The sequence below is a fragment of the Coptis chinensis genome, chromosome 3, assembly GCF_015680905.1.
Source record: "Coptis chinensis isolate HL-2020 chromosome 3, ASM1568090v1, whole genome shotgun sequence".
Lineage (NCBI taxonomy): Eukaryota > Viridiplantae > Streptophyta > Magnoliopsida > Ranunculales > Ranunculaceae > Coptis > Coptis chinensis.
Genome location: NC_141458.1, coordinates 11,033,219 through 11,049,820, shown reverse-complemented (window position 1 = coordinate 11,049,820; position 16,602 = coordinate 11,033,219). Strand labels below are relative to the sequence as shown.

The following is a 16,602-nucleotide window of genomic DNA, read 5'->3' as shown; positions in this document are numbered from 1 at the left end:
TAGATGCTCATGCAATATATTTATAGAAAGATGCAAAGATTATTACCTACATATTAACCTAAGTTTCTAAAGACTATTCTAATGCAAAAGCTAACGTGAACTTCTAGATTATTAAGAGCATAGGGAAAGAAACAACATCAATATTCCTAAGTGCATAGCATAAACTTTTTATTTATATTTAAAAAAAAAAATTGATTTTTTTTTATTAGAAAACAAGTGCATATTGTATATATCTATATCCTAACAGGTGCCTTAAATTACGCGTGTTTCTATGCCACCCCCAAACAAAAGCATGTTTTGTCCTCAAAGTATAGAAATAAGAAGGGTAGGAAAATATCATAGAAACGCGTGAAATTTTGGAACATCTGCAAAACAAAGTTAAAACATACAAATATAGATAAATAAAACATACGCAACTTTATATGAGTTCCACCCGTTATGGGGTTAACAAAGATCAAATGGCTTAGGACATAAGCAGACACGAATAAAAATAGAAACTTACCTCATATCCAGCATTTAGGCATCATCATCCTCTTCTACATAGAAGCGAGGTTCTTTTGCGTCCTGCCATGCCATGATAACTTGCGAAGCCTCTCTCCATGTATCATCAACCCGTGCTAACATGTTAAGTGTTACTCGGTCTGATCGGGTGTAAGGAGCAACCCATTGAGGTTGTACCCTCCATCCCGGCCAAGTCATAACACCAAACGAACGAACAACGCAATTGGTGGGTCTCATAATTTCAACCCCAACTCAATCCGTGTAGCGGGTACATAAATCAGGGAAAAAACAGCACATGATACGACAAACCAAAACAGGCATAAGAAGGTACTTATGCCTCATATTATGGCCTCTAGCTAGACTAGCCACTAAAACCTTGGGAATGTCATATAGGAAACGTCCCTCAGCTAAAGCAAGGAAAATGTCACTGATAAAACACGCATTTATCCGAACGTTTATTGGTTTCAGTTACTTATTTTCTTAAGTCCGAGGTCCACAGTCCAAAGTCCGAAGTCCAAAGACCCAAGACCCAAGTCCAAAGTCCAAAGTCCAACGTCCGTATAGTCATACGTTTTAGTCAAGTTACCTTACTCACGTGGGTTTGGTAGGATAGGTCGAGTAAGGGATCGTCCAAACCTTAAGGCTCGGAAAAGGTTCACAACTGAAATTACAACTTTTGATGAGTAGGATTTTAGGTTTTTTAATTGATTTTAATTAAATTAACGGTAATGCAAATAATATAAATTACTACGGTGATTATATGTAGATAAACAAAGTTGGGGAACAGGGAGAGAGTTAATCATACTCATGCAAGAATCATTTTTTCAACAGTTTATATTACCACATCACTACATCTCTAATTCGTCTCGTATTTGGAGACGACGTCGAGTATTGATCCCTAGCGCATGCCCACATCTCTGAGCCGCATCACACTAGTATAAAGAGTTGAACTAATATTTCATCTCTGGAATATCATTTCAGCTCCTGGCTCGATTCCACATCAGTTGGACAAATTGGAGAGTCATCCGACACCATAGTCGCGCCACAGACATTTTGGGTCGCTACCGAGAGACTGTTTCGAGCATCGGCATCCAAATTTGTACGCCTCGATCATTTTGGGACCGGATGTCTAATCTATGCCTAATTCCTAAGTAGTGATTCTAGAATATTAAAGAGTCAATCCGATTCTCACATCGAAAAAGATAACCCTCCCTCCGGTGGGGAGGATTAGCCCATGGTCATTGAAGGAATAATAAAACTTGTTGTATACATTAAGTAAATAAATGCAGACAAGAATTAAACTAGAAAAGAAATGATCATTATTAAAGGTAAAATGACTTACAAGATTTAAAAATTTACCGAATGAAAATGACGGAATGTAAGTCTTTGAAATAAAACTAACTAACTAACTGCTAAGCGGATGCTAGAGCATGAAAATCTTTCGGGGCGAATAATGAAGGCTACCCCTCATATATATAAAGGCAGGATGGCTCGTGAAGCTGTTTAATTGGATTTTGTCCTTTTGTTGAATTGCGAGATTTAAAACTTTGAAATACAAAGTTTTGGTTTTACCTGATTTAGCTTTTGTCTTTTTCCCCATATCAAACCAAATTTTGTTTTGGTTTTGTCTTGTAATGAATTCAATTTAAACTTTGAATTGGTACGTGTCTTCTCACATTGCAAGGTGGCACAAATTTGTGACCATCTCTTGCCACCTGCCTATGCTGACTCGTCATGCCTTTTGGGCCCATCGAGTGGGTCCACTTAGTGTGTTCAGGGCGGCGCTGATTTTGGCATTTTTATAATTTTCTGTCTTTGCGTAGGGTTCGTCGCCCTGGTCACTCTGGCAGCTCACTAGCCAACATCGCTGATTTATCAGATGTGAGCTTCGGAAGTTTGCTACTTCTTTATATGTGGACCCGTTCTGCACTGGTTTTGTTATTTTGGAAACTTCGACTCTAGTCAGGCTTTGTTGGGCTTCACTGTGGTTGAGTGGGAAACTTCAAATATTCCGGTATTCTCGTACTTTGATGCATGTTTTATCATTATATTCATGTTAACTACGGAAACCTGCAAAAGTACAAAATTATAATTATTACATGATTAATTATTAAACACATAATTGATCAAAATGATATGTCTCTCGGGGTTTAATATTACAGTTTTTGGTGCTTATCACACCACCCCCAAACAGCACTTTACTTGTCCTCAAGCAAAGAAGAGACATTAAAATGATAAGTGGTCAAAAATGTGTTGTCCTAAACTAAATCTCATTTCACAGAGTGCGGTTGCATTGACCGTATGCAACAAAGCCTTGAACCACTAGGAATTCCTAGTGGACGAAGTTATAACTCGTGAGAGTTTTCCAGAGAAGATACTCACAAACTTCGTTTATACTACAACGACTCAGTAACAAAGGCTTGTTTCCTAAATTAATCTCAGGTATCTAGACATCTCACTAGCGAGGGAAACAAGGATTTACTTCTTTCGAAATTCAAGTTAATATACATACAATAATTAAAACATCTATGTATGAGCATGCATGCAGTGATCTAATAATGAAATGTACGAGCATGGCCGTTTCTAGATCCTTTGGATAGCGCCCTTAAGTAGGTTCTCACAAGTATGTGTCGAAACACAATTTCTCTCTTATTTTTCCACTCAAGTTTTGCTAACTCCAGGTGTCGCGGTGGGCACGCTTTCCTCACATACTCAATAACAGTCAGAGGAGCCGAGGTCGAGAAGTCACAACTGCTACTTATTATCACACTATCCTACTCCTAATTGAGCTAGAGGTCTTTATTAGGTGTTATGGGGCTTAGGTGGTACTAGTAGGGGTGTCTCTTTTTGCCGAATTTCCGATTTTTCCGAAATCCGACCCGAAATTGGTCTGGCTCTGGGTGTAGTTTTCATGGGCCGATTTTCCGATTTTTCGATTTCCGAAAATTCCGAAAAAAAATTGGATCGGATTTGGATATAATTCTAAAATCCGATCCGATCCAAAAATTCCGAAATTTTCGATATTATTGCCAATTTATTCCGAAAATATATACTTCTCTCACTATCCACTTGATTAGATCTCGACCGTTCATTTATTTTCTAGTTTTTTACTTCCAAAAACAAAACAAAAACATAACTTAGCCGCTACTTCCCCACTTGAATTAGACCACTCTACTGTCATTACACCGTCTGCCATAACAACAATGATATGAAAAAAAATATCATTGAGTCATACAATGACTTCCAGACCAATCCAAAAGCCAAATTCCAATAGATAGAATATTATGTAAAGCTACTTAGAGTCCAAGACCATAATCCATTATTTATGCAGACACTTCACGCTTCAATTTCTACACACGAAAAAAGATTGAAACATTACAAATACCCAGACCTCAATATAATGCAATGCTTGCTATTGGTGGCTGCAGGTTCTTTTTCTCATTTTTTCTTGGATCACTTGTTTGAATGAAAATGGGTTTTCTCAGTAAACAAGTGCGTATTGTTGTTGGTATATTGGTGTTGTGGACATGGTTTTCTCTCCCTATAATGAACATTAGCGTATGATATTCCAAAAATAATTGAAAGTAAAGAGATATTTGAAAATTTACCAAGTATTCCGAAATTTCCGAGTTATTTCAAAATTTCCGAAAGTTCCAAAATTGGAAATATATTTTGAATCCGAAAAAAAATTTGATCGGATTTGGCTAGCATATTAGGTTCCGAAAAAAATTTGGAAAAATTCCGAAGGAGGTTAATCCGATCCGATCCCATCCGAAGTCACCCCTAGGTGGTAGTATAGAAGAAAATGGAATGGAAAATTCAAAAATGATAAGTATGAGAGAATAAGGTCTTCGAGATATTTATACTAGAGAAATCATTTTTTCTTTCCTACTTCTAACATAGGTTTCCATACTTGGCTTTTCAAGCTTTTGTATTCCCTTTTGATTTGATTTTTTTGGGGGAATTCTAACTTTGATATTTCTTTGATTTTTGGAAATATATTTCTATTTTTCTTTTTCTTTTCTTCTGAAGTAGGTAACTGATTTTGATTTGTGACAAGGTTTTTCTCTTCAATTTTCTGCACTTCATCCTATTTCTCATACTCATCATCTAGGTAGGCTTATTTATTTGTGGTTAATAGATGGGTGCTGAATTTTTTTAGTGAAATAGAAAGGATTAATAAAAGGTTCAAGGCCTTAAGCGAGAAAAATTTTGACAGTGTGAATTTTTGGCTATATCGATCCAAAGAAGGCCTAAATTCCTAAATTCTCGCCTAGGATTTGGGTAGTGATCAAAGTAAGTAGATGTGTGAACTTCTATTCGGAAGAACTACTCTTCTATGTCATTACTCACATATCACACATTTTGAGGCTTTTGGTTAGATTCTTACAGGGATATGGAAACTAAGTTGTCTAACCGGGGTCCTTAAACTTATTGTTGTGTACATTTAATGATAGTCGGTCATGAATGCTCATGAAAAGATGTAAAAACTATTACATAATTATTAAATTAAGTTTCTAAGAACAAGTCCCTAATTCGATGCTAGGGGTGAGATTTCTAAATATTTTTCATCATAGAAAGGAAAACGAGAATTTGTCACTAAATACGTTTATTTAGACATTAAGTAAACTATATACAACTATGCATGCCTAATTTTTTGCAAAAGGTTCTCACCACCCCAAACAAACATTTGGGACACCTGTGTCCTCAAAGTGTTAAGAGGAAGAAAGAGTATACCTGAGAGGCTTTGAGCAAAAATATAGCTGACATCTTCCACAGAAATTTATTGTAACACACTATATATTATACATCATCAAAGTGAAAGCACACTGTTAGATTAGCACACGGCTAGGTTTATATATATATATATATATATATATATATATATATATATATAAAAAGCAGCTTGGTTTTTTATGTTGTTATATCGAGCTGTTATGAAGAAAGCATTTTTGGGACGATCCTACGGTGATAAATCAGTCCTACTTATTCTAAACTAAAGAGTCCTACTTTCTTTAAAGATAAAGAAGAAGCCATTATAAAGGATAAAAACAATTTTATCTTTTATCTTTTAGGGCATTTCGATAAGGCACAGAATTCAATCTTTCATAAATTTATTGGCTCACAACGGAATTGATGGAAGGATATGAATCAAGAGGGATCTATTTAATTTCCACATGAGGCTGTTTATTTCTCAATTTCTTTTTATACATATGGTTAGGAAATAAGGAACCCTTCATTGTATGTGAGGATTTGAATCTAGATCAGCTAACAACGAGTGTGAAATATTGACTGGTTGTTATGTCGTAGCATTTTGCTAGATAAAGGAATTTGTTTTTTGGATATTTTTAGATAAAAAAGAATACAATATTTGATAGGATAATGACTTCTTAAAAAAAAATACAATATTTGATAGGATAATGACTTCTTAAATTTTCTAATAAATGAATGAATTTGATGCATATATTTATATAACAAAGGTCATCCTAATCCAAAACAATCTAAGCAGGGCCGGCCCTAAGTTTCCAAAGGCCCAATGCAAAGTCCACAACATGGGGCCTATTTGTTTACTTTTTCTGAGCTATTGTTTGGGGTTTTAATACCATAGTGGGCTTTGTATAGTTTAATGGGGCCTTTAGTTTCGATTTAATTTGGGGGCCCTATGCAAGGGCTTAGACAGCATAGGCCCAGGGCCGACCCTGAATCTAAGTAGCATACACCCTCCATAAGCACTCAATATTAATTTTGTAAATAATAGTTATTAGATTTTTGTGTTTCTTTTGCACCTTTTAATTTAATTAATAAAAAAATGAATAACGTTATGACTCGAGTGGCGTAGCCACGGGTTAATTTCTAGTATATATATATATATAGGGGCTGGCTACCTTGACAACCCCAATTGACAGCTTATCTTGCCATCTCGTCATGTCCGTTCGATTACATCTAATCCAATGGACAGATCACACACCCCAAACAACTAAAGAATAGAACGGGGGTAAACTAGTCATTTAACTTTCTTGTTGAATAAATCCAAAAAAAAACGCACAAACCTCTTTCTTTCTCGCTGTCTCTCTCCTCACCAACAGTGAACAGTGAAGATGACGAAGTGGCTTCCTCCCCCTCAACAACGAAAATGAAATCCACTACCACTACAGAGAAATGACCAGAGAGACCCACCACCACTCAAGAACGAGAAACCCACCACCACTACAGAGAAAACCACCACCACTACAGATCGAGAAACTCATCGCTACTACAAAGAAACCCACCACCACGTTTGATTAACTCAAAAGATGTAAGTTTTTTTTTCTATTAACTCTCTTTTCTTCTATTATGTAGTGTTTGAGATGAATGTTGAGTTCTAAATTGGATAAATTGATGTTTTTGTTATGATAAACAGTGGATTTCAATGCAATTTAATTTGATAATTTAATTTTCCGATGCTATTTAATTTGATCATTTTTATTTTTTTTCCCTCTTTGATAAACAATGAATTTAAGTTGTGGGGTGCGAAATTTTTGCATCTGGCCTAAACTAAGGATCTCATATTTCAATAGAGGATATTGACCAATGAGATATATAACACCCGTCTGCATCCACACTATCCTAGGTAGAATGAACTATAACTGTAGCCTGTAGAGGTGCATATAAGCATATTATAGGAGCTTATAGATTTCTTCTTGCTAAAATAGTACTAATTGAAAGCAATGGCAGGAAACTTGTTTCTGGCCTTATCCCAGATACTGGGACTATTCATGCCCATGGATCAGAAACTGTTAAGATCCCATTGAAGCTTATTTACGATGATATTAAGAGTACTTATAAACGCGGGTGACGTTATTCCCTACAAGGTCAGGGTTGAGCTCATTGTGGATTTACCTGTTTTTGGCAACATCACAATTCCTCTGGAGAAAACAGGAGAGATACCTGTGCCTAACTAACCTGATATAGACTTGGAGAAAATTAAGTTTGATCAATTCTCTTTTGAAGAAACAAGCGCAACTCTTCACTTGAAATTGGACAACAAGAACGATTTTGACTTGGGATTGAATGCACTGGAGTATGAGGTATGGTTAGCAGATGTGAGCATAGGGACTGCCAGTCTTTCCAAATCAGCGAAAATTGATAAGAAAGGTCAAGGTCTTATTGAGATTCCAATTTCTTTTAGGCCAAAGGACTTTGGATCAGCCATGTGGGAAATGATAAGGGGAAGAGGAACAGGTTATTCAATGAAGGGAAATATTGATGTTGACACTCCTTTTGGACCAATGAAACTGCCTATCAGTAAAGAGGGAGGTAGCACACGACTCAAGAAAGCCGAAGACGATGACGACGATGAGGTATCCGGTTTGCTTAGCTAGTATATATTGTTTCTTCATTTTCTATATTGCAATATTTGCTTGCGTATATTCTTGTAAATACACATACGTTTCTATCTATATGCACTTTTTTCAAGCTAATCAACATTCCTTTTGCTTCGATTCATGTCCTTAGCTAGTATGAAGAAAGTGGTCATTTAGATGGTAGTTGCTAATCAGTCAATCTTGACATCAGTATTATATACAAGAAAATTACTTCGGGTGAACGTATCGCCAGCACACTATCGCATATTAACATCCATGCTTAAATTATACAAGAAACTTGAGAGTTATATATCAAAACAGAACATAATGCAAAAACTGTTCAGCGGTAAATTACATAACTCTGTGAATTTGACAAAAAATAACTAATAGATTAAATATAATCTCGTTTTGCTCCCCAAGTTGTAATTCATATATATCCATCACTATCTTGAAATTTATTCTTAATTAGCATAGTCGAATTGGATATTCAGTCATGAATACCGTTCCTTGTGTTCATGTTTTGAAGACTTGCAGGCAGCTTATTCCTTTTTTGCTGTTCACTCTGGTGCAGGACTGCAAAGATTAGTGCTAACTGGGTTGTTGCTGGATTAGCGAACTTCAAGCTACTCGAGGTTCCACTCGTTTCTAGCTCCCTCAAGCTTGTTTCATGTTGCAATTTGAGCTGAGCTTAAATAACTTTTTTATTTTTATGGGAATTAAGAAAAAGCAATGTTTGATTAAGAAAATCTAGCCATTTCTTGGTTTGTATTTTGTTACCTGTTTTGTGTAGCTTCAAGTATTTGATCAAGGTGTGTTAGTGTATACATTGAAAGCTTTGTAAACTTAAAGCTTAGTTATCAGCAATGTAAAAAATAATTCAATGTTATGCTATTGTTTATATGAGTTCATTCATTATTGTTGTATTTGAATGCCAATTGGATACAGAAACAGTTCTTTGTGGACTATGAACAAAGAATGTTCATAGCTCATGACTATGAACAATCAATGTTCGTAGTCCAATTGTTCATAGTCACAAAGCCCACAATCTACTCACCGAAAATAACAACTGAAAAGTAAAACCCAAATAGGCGCCCGCCCTCTTATAGTGCTTGGGATATAGGCTCACACCCCTAAACCCAAATAGGCGCCCGCCCTCTTATAGTGTCTGGGATATAGGCGCCCGCCCTCTTATAGTGCCTGGGATATAGGCGCATGCTGACAATATTGCACCAACTCATTTTTTGAATGATATGAACAAAGAATGTTTATAGCTCATGACTATGAACAATCATTGTTCATAGTCCAATTGTGATATGAACAAATAATGTTCATTGCTCATGACTATGAACATAAATTGTTCATTGCTCATGACTATGAACATTGATTGTTCATAAATGCAATATGGACTATGAAACAATCACCGCTCATAGTCAATTAATGATAAAAACAAGGGTCCGGGTTCACGGGACTCAATTTTATTTGACTCAAGTTTAACTCAATTTTTGGACTCTTGGATTATCTTAATCTAACAGTACAAAATTTCCAGATGATAGGCATTTAAAAGATGACGTCATGTAGGCCCCTTATCATTTCATTACGTTCGTGCTCGCCAAAAATCAAAAACTCTTTTCACCCTCACTCTAAAGGCTCCTTTGATTTCTTGAGAAAAAAAAAAAATCGTTTCATGATTTAACAAAAAAAATGAACTTGCTCGAGCCAAGAATGAGCGGCCCATCATCTGAATTGTGACATTTTATAGACAACTAAAGCTCAACCAGCGGATCAGAATATATATTGTTTTGTTTTCCAAATTAGCATCTGCGATGTGCCAAAGATGTTTTTCTTATTAAAGTTTGGTGGTTAATATCAGTTTTCAATTTAGCCTACTTCCTTGGATTTATGATTTCATCCCCGAGCACACGCAAAACATTCTCACAAGTACGTCATAAACACCTCCCAATCGTAAATTGTATTTATGGGGGTATGTGTGTGTGTCCGTGAATTAGAAGAATGCTAATTTATTTCCACTCTCTTACTATTGTTGTGTTTGATCATGGTGGTGTAACACTTCAAATTTCCTCCAATGATATAATTTGTAGATTTAAGTCTACAATATACGTGATTTTGATTGCTCGAAAATTTTCTCATGAAAAATGGACATTTTCGACGGAAAGTAGTCAAAGTACTCCCCATATAATTTCTTTTGGCAAAATTTGTTATATGAAAAATCAATATTTTCCCTATCAAAATTTTCTACAAGAAAAAAAACGGAATGCTTTTTCAAATCAAATAACTCATCAGTTCAATTGTTCAAAAATCCCAATTGACCACTCCACTAATCTTAATAAATTTTAACAACATATGGCGGTATGATTGACTTTGATTGACTTTGTTGACTTCAACCCGATTGAACACGGTTTTTGGTGATCGAAAAGGTAAATTCAATGGGGGCTCATCGGTGATAAACTTTCTCGGTTATATAGTGTTGTACGGCTTATATAGTGAGGTATGAACATTGATTGTTCATACCCCAAATAGGTATGAACAATGAATGTTCATATGAACAACGATCGTTCATAGCTCATATTGGGGTATGAACACTTCACATTCCCAAATAAGAGAGGGTACAATGGTCATTTGACTTTCTATTCACAAAAAAAAAATAGATCCACAAAAACCACGACCCCATTCTTCTTCCTCCTAACAACAAAGTCATCTCTGCACAAAACTTCATAGTTGGGTATTGATTTGTGTATAATTTTTCAATTTGGAGATGGGTTTAATTTACCTTGGAGTTATCCTCATAAATATGAAGTGGGTTATCCGGTTATCCGTTGAAGTGAATTCTTTGACTTCCATTGAATCATTGATAAAGAAATACCTTATATAGTTATGACACATTTTTTTTATGTAAACCATTGGAAGAAATTAAAGATATGGTTGAATTGAGAATCTTGGTGAGTTTTTGTATCCGTTTGATTCTATTGTTGAAGCGGGGAGGTAATCAATTTTCAAATGAGTTCTTCAAACTTGATTGACTTGGGTTTTAATTATATTTTCCTTTTGATTCTTAAGATTTGATTGTGGGTTAACCGGTTCCATTGAGTTTCTAAGCAGAGTTTTCATGAAAAAACGTGGTGGTGGGTTTCTCTGAAAACTTGGTGGTGGGTGTCCCTATAGTGAGGAGAGAAAAGAGGATGAGGAAGAAGAAAGAGAGGCGTCGTTTTACCCAATTTTCTAATCTAATTTGTGAAAGAAAAATAAAATGACTATTGTACCCTCTCATATTTGCTTTGTGAAATTAACGCAAGATCCGACATTGGATTGGGTATAATCGAATGGACGTGATGAGTCATTAAGATGGTCGTCATTTTAAGCCGTCAAGGTAGCCAGCCCCCCATATATATATATATATACATATATATATACATATATATAAAACAAAGTTTTATTTATATACAAGGGGAGATATACGTGAAGAACATTGGATGTCCAGAATAGTTATTATCTAAATTCATAGGCAACTATCATGTCGGCTCTGGAGCGAACCCAATCCAGCCAGACTGTGGCTTTACCTCTATGTATTATAGGGTAGGGGCGGGACGGTACCATCCCCGGACCGTCTTGCTTCTGGTCTAATAAAATTGCCCTTATTACATACGGCTATCCTCAAACCGCCCCAAGGGAACTCAAAGTAACCAATTCTAGGGTTGGTCTGGTGGAATCCATTGCCCGTTTGTGTTCCAAGTATGCGTCATCTGAGGTTGAACACGAATCTCATGTGCAAAACTTAATGCAAAGGGAAAATGCAACAATATAAACATATCTACAAGGTGAGTCTTTTAACGTCAGATCCTCAAGACGAATCCCAACCTGTGGGAGAAACGGCGCGGTGACGAAGATTATCCTGCGCAACTGGTGTCAAACAAAAGTATACCTTAAACTGGCTAGTATCGGATAGGAAGTCAAGACCTAGACAGAAAGGTGTTTGACAGTGCATACACCAGCCCATCCTTCGCGCACGTCGTTTACGAGCAAAAGTACTACGACCATTCCCTATTCGTGATGAGTGAGACTTACACCAAATGATTAGCTGAAGTTCGCGAGGTAGAGAGTAGAAAAGGGAAGAGAAGGAAGGAGGTGAAATTTTAGGTACCCATTGTTTACCGAAAAGCACGTTTGCTCGTGTTGCAGAAGACATTTATGCTCAGTTCTGAAATAAAGTTTTTGTGGACTAAGGTTCCGGCGCTTGCAACCACACACTTCAAAGAACTATGGAGATCATAAGATAGAAGATGGCCCAACTACCAAAATGATGTACCCTCTATAGAAACAAGATTGAGTACGCCAAACGAAACATCTAGTCTGTGTAGACCGGATCCTGAAGAAGAGTCTGTTCAACATCTGGTGAGCGTAATTCGTGGTAATGTTTTAGGCATTGTCCATTGACTTGAAATTCGTTGTTATCTTGTGGATTAAGCAAAGAGATTGCCCCATAATGTTTCACAGCTAACACAATGAAAGGACCAGACCATCGTGTTTTCAATTTACCAGGAAAAATGTGTAATCTGGGTTGTGCAAGAAAACTTTTGGCCAATTTTAAAATCCTTACGCAAAATGTGCTTGTCGTGCACTCTTTTCATATTAGCTTTGTAGGATTTCGAGAGATCATAAGCATCACTCGAATCTCCTCAAGCTCATTTAATTGCGTTTTAAACTGCTTTGCCTCGATGATATTGTAATTGAGGCTTTTGATGGCCCAAAAGGCACGATGCTCAAGTTCAACCGGCAGATGACAAGGTTTTCCAAAACAATGCGGTAAGGAGATATCCCTATAGGTGTCTTAAATGTTTGTTCGGTATGCCCACAAGGCATCCGATAAAAAGCGGAGAGACCGATCCTTTCTTGATAGGTTGACAGTTTTCTCCATAATAGACTTTATCTCTGTTGGAGACTTCCACTTGGCCACTCGTTTGTGGGTGATATGGAGTAGCAACCTTGTGAGTAACTCCATATTTTTCATTAAAACCCAAAAATTTATTACAAAATGTGTACCCCCATCAATCGATGATAGCTTTGGGGACACCAAAACGAGAAAAATGTTTTCTTTAACAAATTTCACGACGATCTTATGGTCATTTGAGACATCGAAAGTGCCTCAATCCATTTGGACACATAGTCTACAAATGACTAAAATATATAGAAAACCTTGAGAAATAGGGAAAGGTCCCATAAAATCAATGCCCCAAACATCAAAAATTTCCACAATCAAGATAGGATTTAGGGGCATCATATTTCGTTTGGTAATTCGACCTAGGTGTTGACAACGAATGCAAGCTATGCAATGTTAGGTGTGCATCGCGAAAAAGGGTAGGCCAAGAAAACCACATTGTAATACCTTGGCGCAGTTTTCTTTCCACTAAAATGACCTCCGCAAGATTGTTCATGGCAAAAGGATAATACATCGGTGTGCTCTCGGTCGGGAATGCAGCCGAAAATTTTAATGAGTTAATCGAACAATACTTAAAGAGGTAGGGTCATCCCAAAAATAATATTTTACGATGGATAAGAACTTTTATGATCGGGACGTGACCAAGAGGAAGGAACTTCCTCAAGAACTAGGTAGTTAACGATATCCGCATACCATGGAGATGAAAAATAGAGTACAAATATTCATCCGGGAAGGAATCACGATGGCTTTAATCACTATCAATGTCACCAACCAGCCTTGATAAATGGTCGGCCCGACATTTTCAGTTCCTTTCTTGTCCTTCCTTGATTTCCGTGGTGAATTCTTGCAAAAGAAGGATCTAGCGGAACAATCGTTGTTTTGCATCCTTTTCGAAAGTAAAGTACCGAAGTCGCGGCATGGTCAAGATATATCACGATAGTGGATGTTCCAACTAGGTAAAAAGGCTTAAACTTATCCAAAGCATAGACAACAACTAGGAACTCTTTCTCGGTTGTTGTGTAATTACGTTGAGCGTCATTAAGAGTTTTACTAGCGTAGTAAATGACAACGGGTTTGTCATCACGTCGTTGGCCTAGTACGACGCCAATAGCAAAGTCGCTAGCGTCACACATTAGTTCAAATGGTTGAGACCAATTAGGGGGTTGAATGATAGGAGCGGTAGTCAGAGCGGTTTTTAGAGTATCAAAAGCTTGTTTGCAATTGAAATTGAAGTCGAATACTACATCCTTAAGTAGGAGATTGGTTAAAGGTCGAGCAACTTTAGAAAAATCCTGAACGAATCTCCGTGAAAAACCAGTGGCCTAAAAAAGGAAATCAGATATCACTTAATGCATGGGAAAGGTAGGGAAGAAATTTTAACAATTTTAGCTTTACCAACCTCTATCCCGTCTTTCGAAACAATATGACCTAGAACAAGTCCTTTGGTAACCATGAAATGACACTTCTCCCAATTGAGTACCAAATTTTTCTCTTCGCAACGCGTTAATACTTTATAAAGGTTGGATAGGCAGTCGTCAAAGGAATTTCCGTAGATGGAAAAATCGTCCATGAAGACTTCCATATAACGTTCCACCATATCACTGAAAATGTGAAGCATACAGCGTTGGAAGGTGCCTGGGGCATTACAAATACCAAAAGGCATTCATCTGTATGCAAAGCTTCCAAAGGGACACGTGAAAGTTGTCTTTTCTTGATCGGCGGGATCAATGACAATTTGGAAGTATCCGGAATAGCCATCAAGAAAACAGTAGTAAGCATGATCGGCTAAACGTTCTAGCATCTGGTCAATGAATGGGAGCGGGAAGTGATCTTTACGTGTTCTGGCATTAAGTTTGCGATAGTCAATGCAAATTCTCTATTCTAATGGAATGCGAGTGGAGATGCACTCACCATTTTCATTTTGTACAACTTGAATGCCAGACTTTTTGGGAACAACGTGGACAGGACTAACCCAATCACTATCAGAGATAGGGTATATGATACCCGCATCAAGTAAACGTAAAACTTCCTCTCTCACCACCTCCTTCATGGCGGGATTAAGGCGGCGTTGTGGTTCTCGCGATGTCTTTGTGCCGTCATCGAGATGTATGCGATGCGTGCATATACTAGGGTCTATTCCCTTGATATCATCTAAGGGCCATCCGATAGCGGAGCGGTGTTCACGAATGACATGAATCAAACGTGCCTCTTCGTCGGTAGTCAAGTGAGCAGAAATTATTATAGGGTGGCTACCATCGAGATCGAGATGCACGTACTTCAAATCAGAGGGTAGAGGTTTTAAATCCGGAGTTGGAGGATTGGGAATTAAGGATTCGTGAGGGCTCATCTCTTCAATGGAAAAGAGCGAATCCGGTTCTTCTTAATCAGTTTGCAACGCAGGAGTAGGATCAAATAGTGGTACCGACTCTAATAATGTGTGGACATCCTTTATGTACGAGTCATCATCAAACTCAGGATTATCAAAAGAAAGAAATTGGTGTATCTCGTCTAGGGGAAAAGAGTTTGTGAAATAATCCATGTTCGTGATTATCAACCAAACTAATCTAATCTCGCCCATTATAGGATCGGAAATTGTTTCATTAATTTGAATACGTTGAGTTCGGCTGTAAAGGTTCCCCGAAAGACAATGTCATTGAACCGTCCCGACAATTGATGAGAGCGTTAGCGATTGCAAAGAAAAGGACGCGTCCAAGATGATAGGAATGGAGTCACAGCCACTTCAATTATCTAAAATTACAAAATCAACCGGGTAGTAAAAATCTTGGACCTTGACTATGACGTTCTCTACTATGCCCTTTGGGTACTTGATGGAGCGATCCGCGAGTTGCAGAGTCATATTGGTAGGTTTTAATTCTTGAAGACCTAACTACTTAAATAAGTAGTAGGGAAGTAGGTTAACACTGACACCTAGGTCTAAAAGTGTGGTAGCGGTATACTTGTCGCCCAACGTGCATGGTACAGTTGGTCGACCTGGGTCCTTGTACTTTACCACACCATTGGTAGTGGTAATTGAAACCGCTTTCGATGGGAATGCTTGTTGAGGAATATTAGGTATGTCGTTTGGTGGTGCACATGTCCTTCAAAAACTTGGCATGCTTGGGTAAATGCTTAAAAGCGATCTAGGAAAGGTAAGTTTATGGTCAAATTTTTGAAGGTTTCCGCGGATCTCATCGAAATGTTCGTCATGTTTGTTCTTTACCAAACGGGCGGGAAACGGAGCTTTTAGGCGGAATCGCGATAAGAATCGATGGCGTCTTTCCCCTAGGGGCGTGGGTGTAGAATTGGAAGGTACAACTTAAAATCCGCTATAGGTTCGCGGCAGGGAGTTGGAAGGACAGCAGTCGTGGTTTCCGTCGATTCCTCGTCTGGCATACGTATTTTATTATCGATGGTTCGGCCAGATCGAAGAGTGGTAATGGCATTTACCTCACCATGGCTTGGATTACTAGGTCCTGGTGCATTGTTGAGTTCAAAGGCAGTGTTTGTAGGCTTAGGGTTTGGAACTGCTTGGCCAGGGAACACGCCCTTTTGACTTTTATCTTGAGCTAACAGCTGAAGAGACTGTTGGATAGAAGCTAGGATTTGATTATGTTGATTCATGTATGTCAGAAAAGTTTCAGCTATTTTATCGGCTGTGGATTGTACCAGCGGAGCAGCAGGAACTAGTTCACGGTTATTATTTACGGATTGATTTTGGTAGCCATATCCTTGATTAGCGGGAACAAGGTTGCGGTTGTTTAGGTACCATATATTTGCATTGTTGGGAAAATTACTTTACCCTTGCTG

The 16,602-nt window shown here is 37.6% G+C and overlaps 1 pseudogene across 1 annotated transcript; it reads left to right on the top strand.

Moving 5' to 3' along the window:
* Positions 1–1,869: 1,869 nt before the first annotated feature.
* LOC147507897 (uncharacterized) lies at positions 1,870–8,581 on the top strand (annotated as a pseudogene). The gene is made up of 3 exons (XR_015215486.1): positions 1,870–1,879; positions 7,194–7,841; positions 8,371–8,581. The product of XR_015215486.1 is annotated as an uncharacterized LOC147507897 (transcript).
* The last annotated feature ends 8,021 nt before the right edge of the window (positions 8,582–16,602 follow it).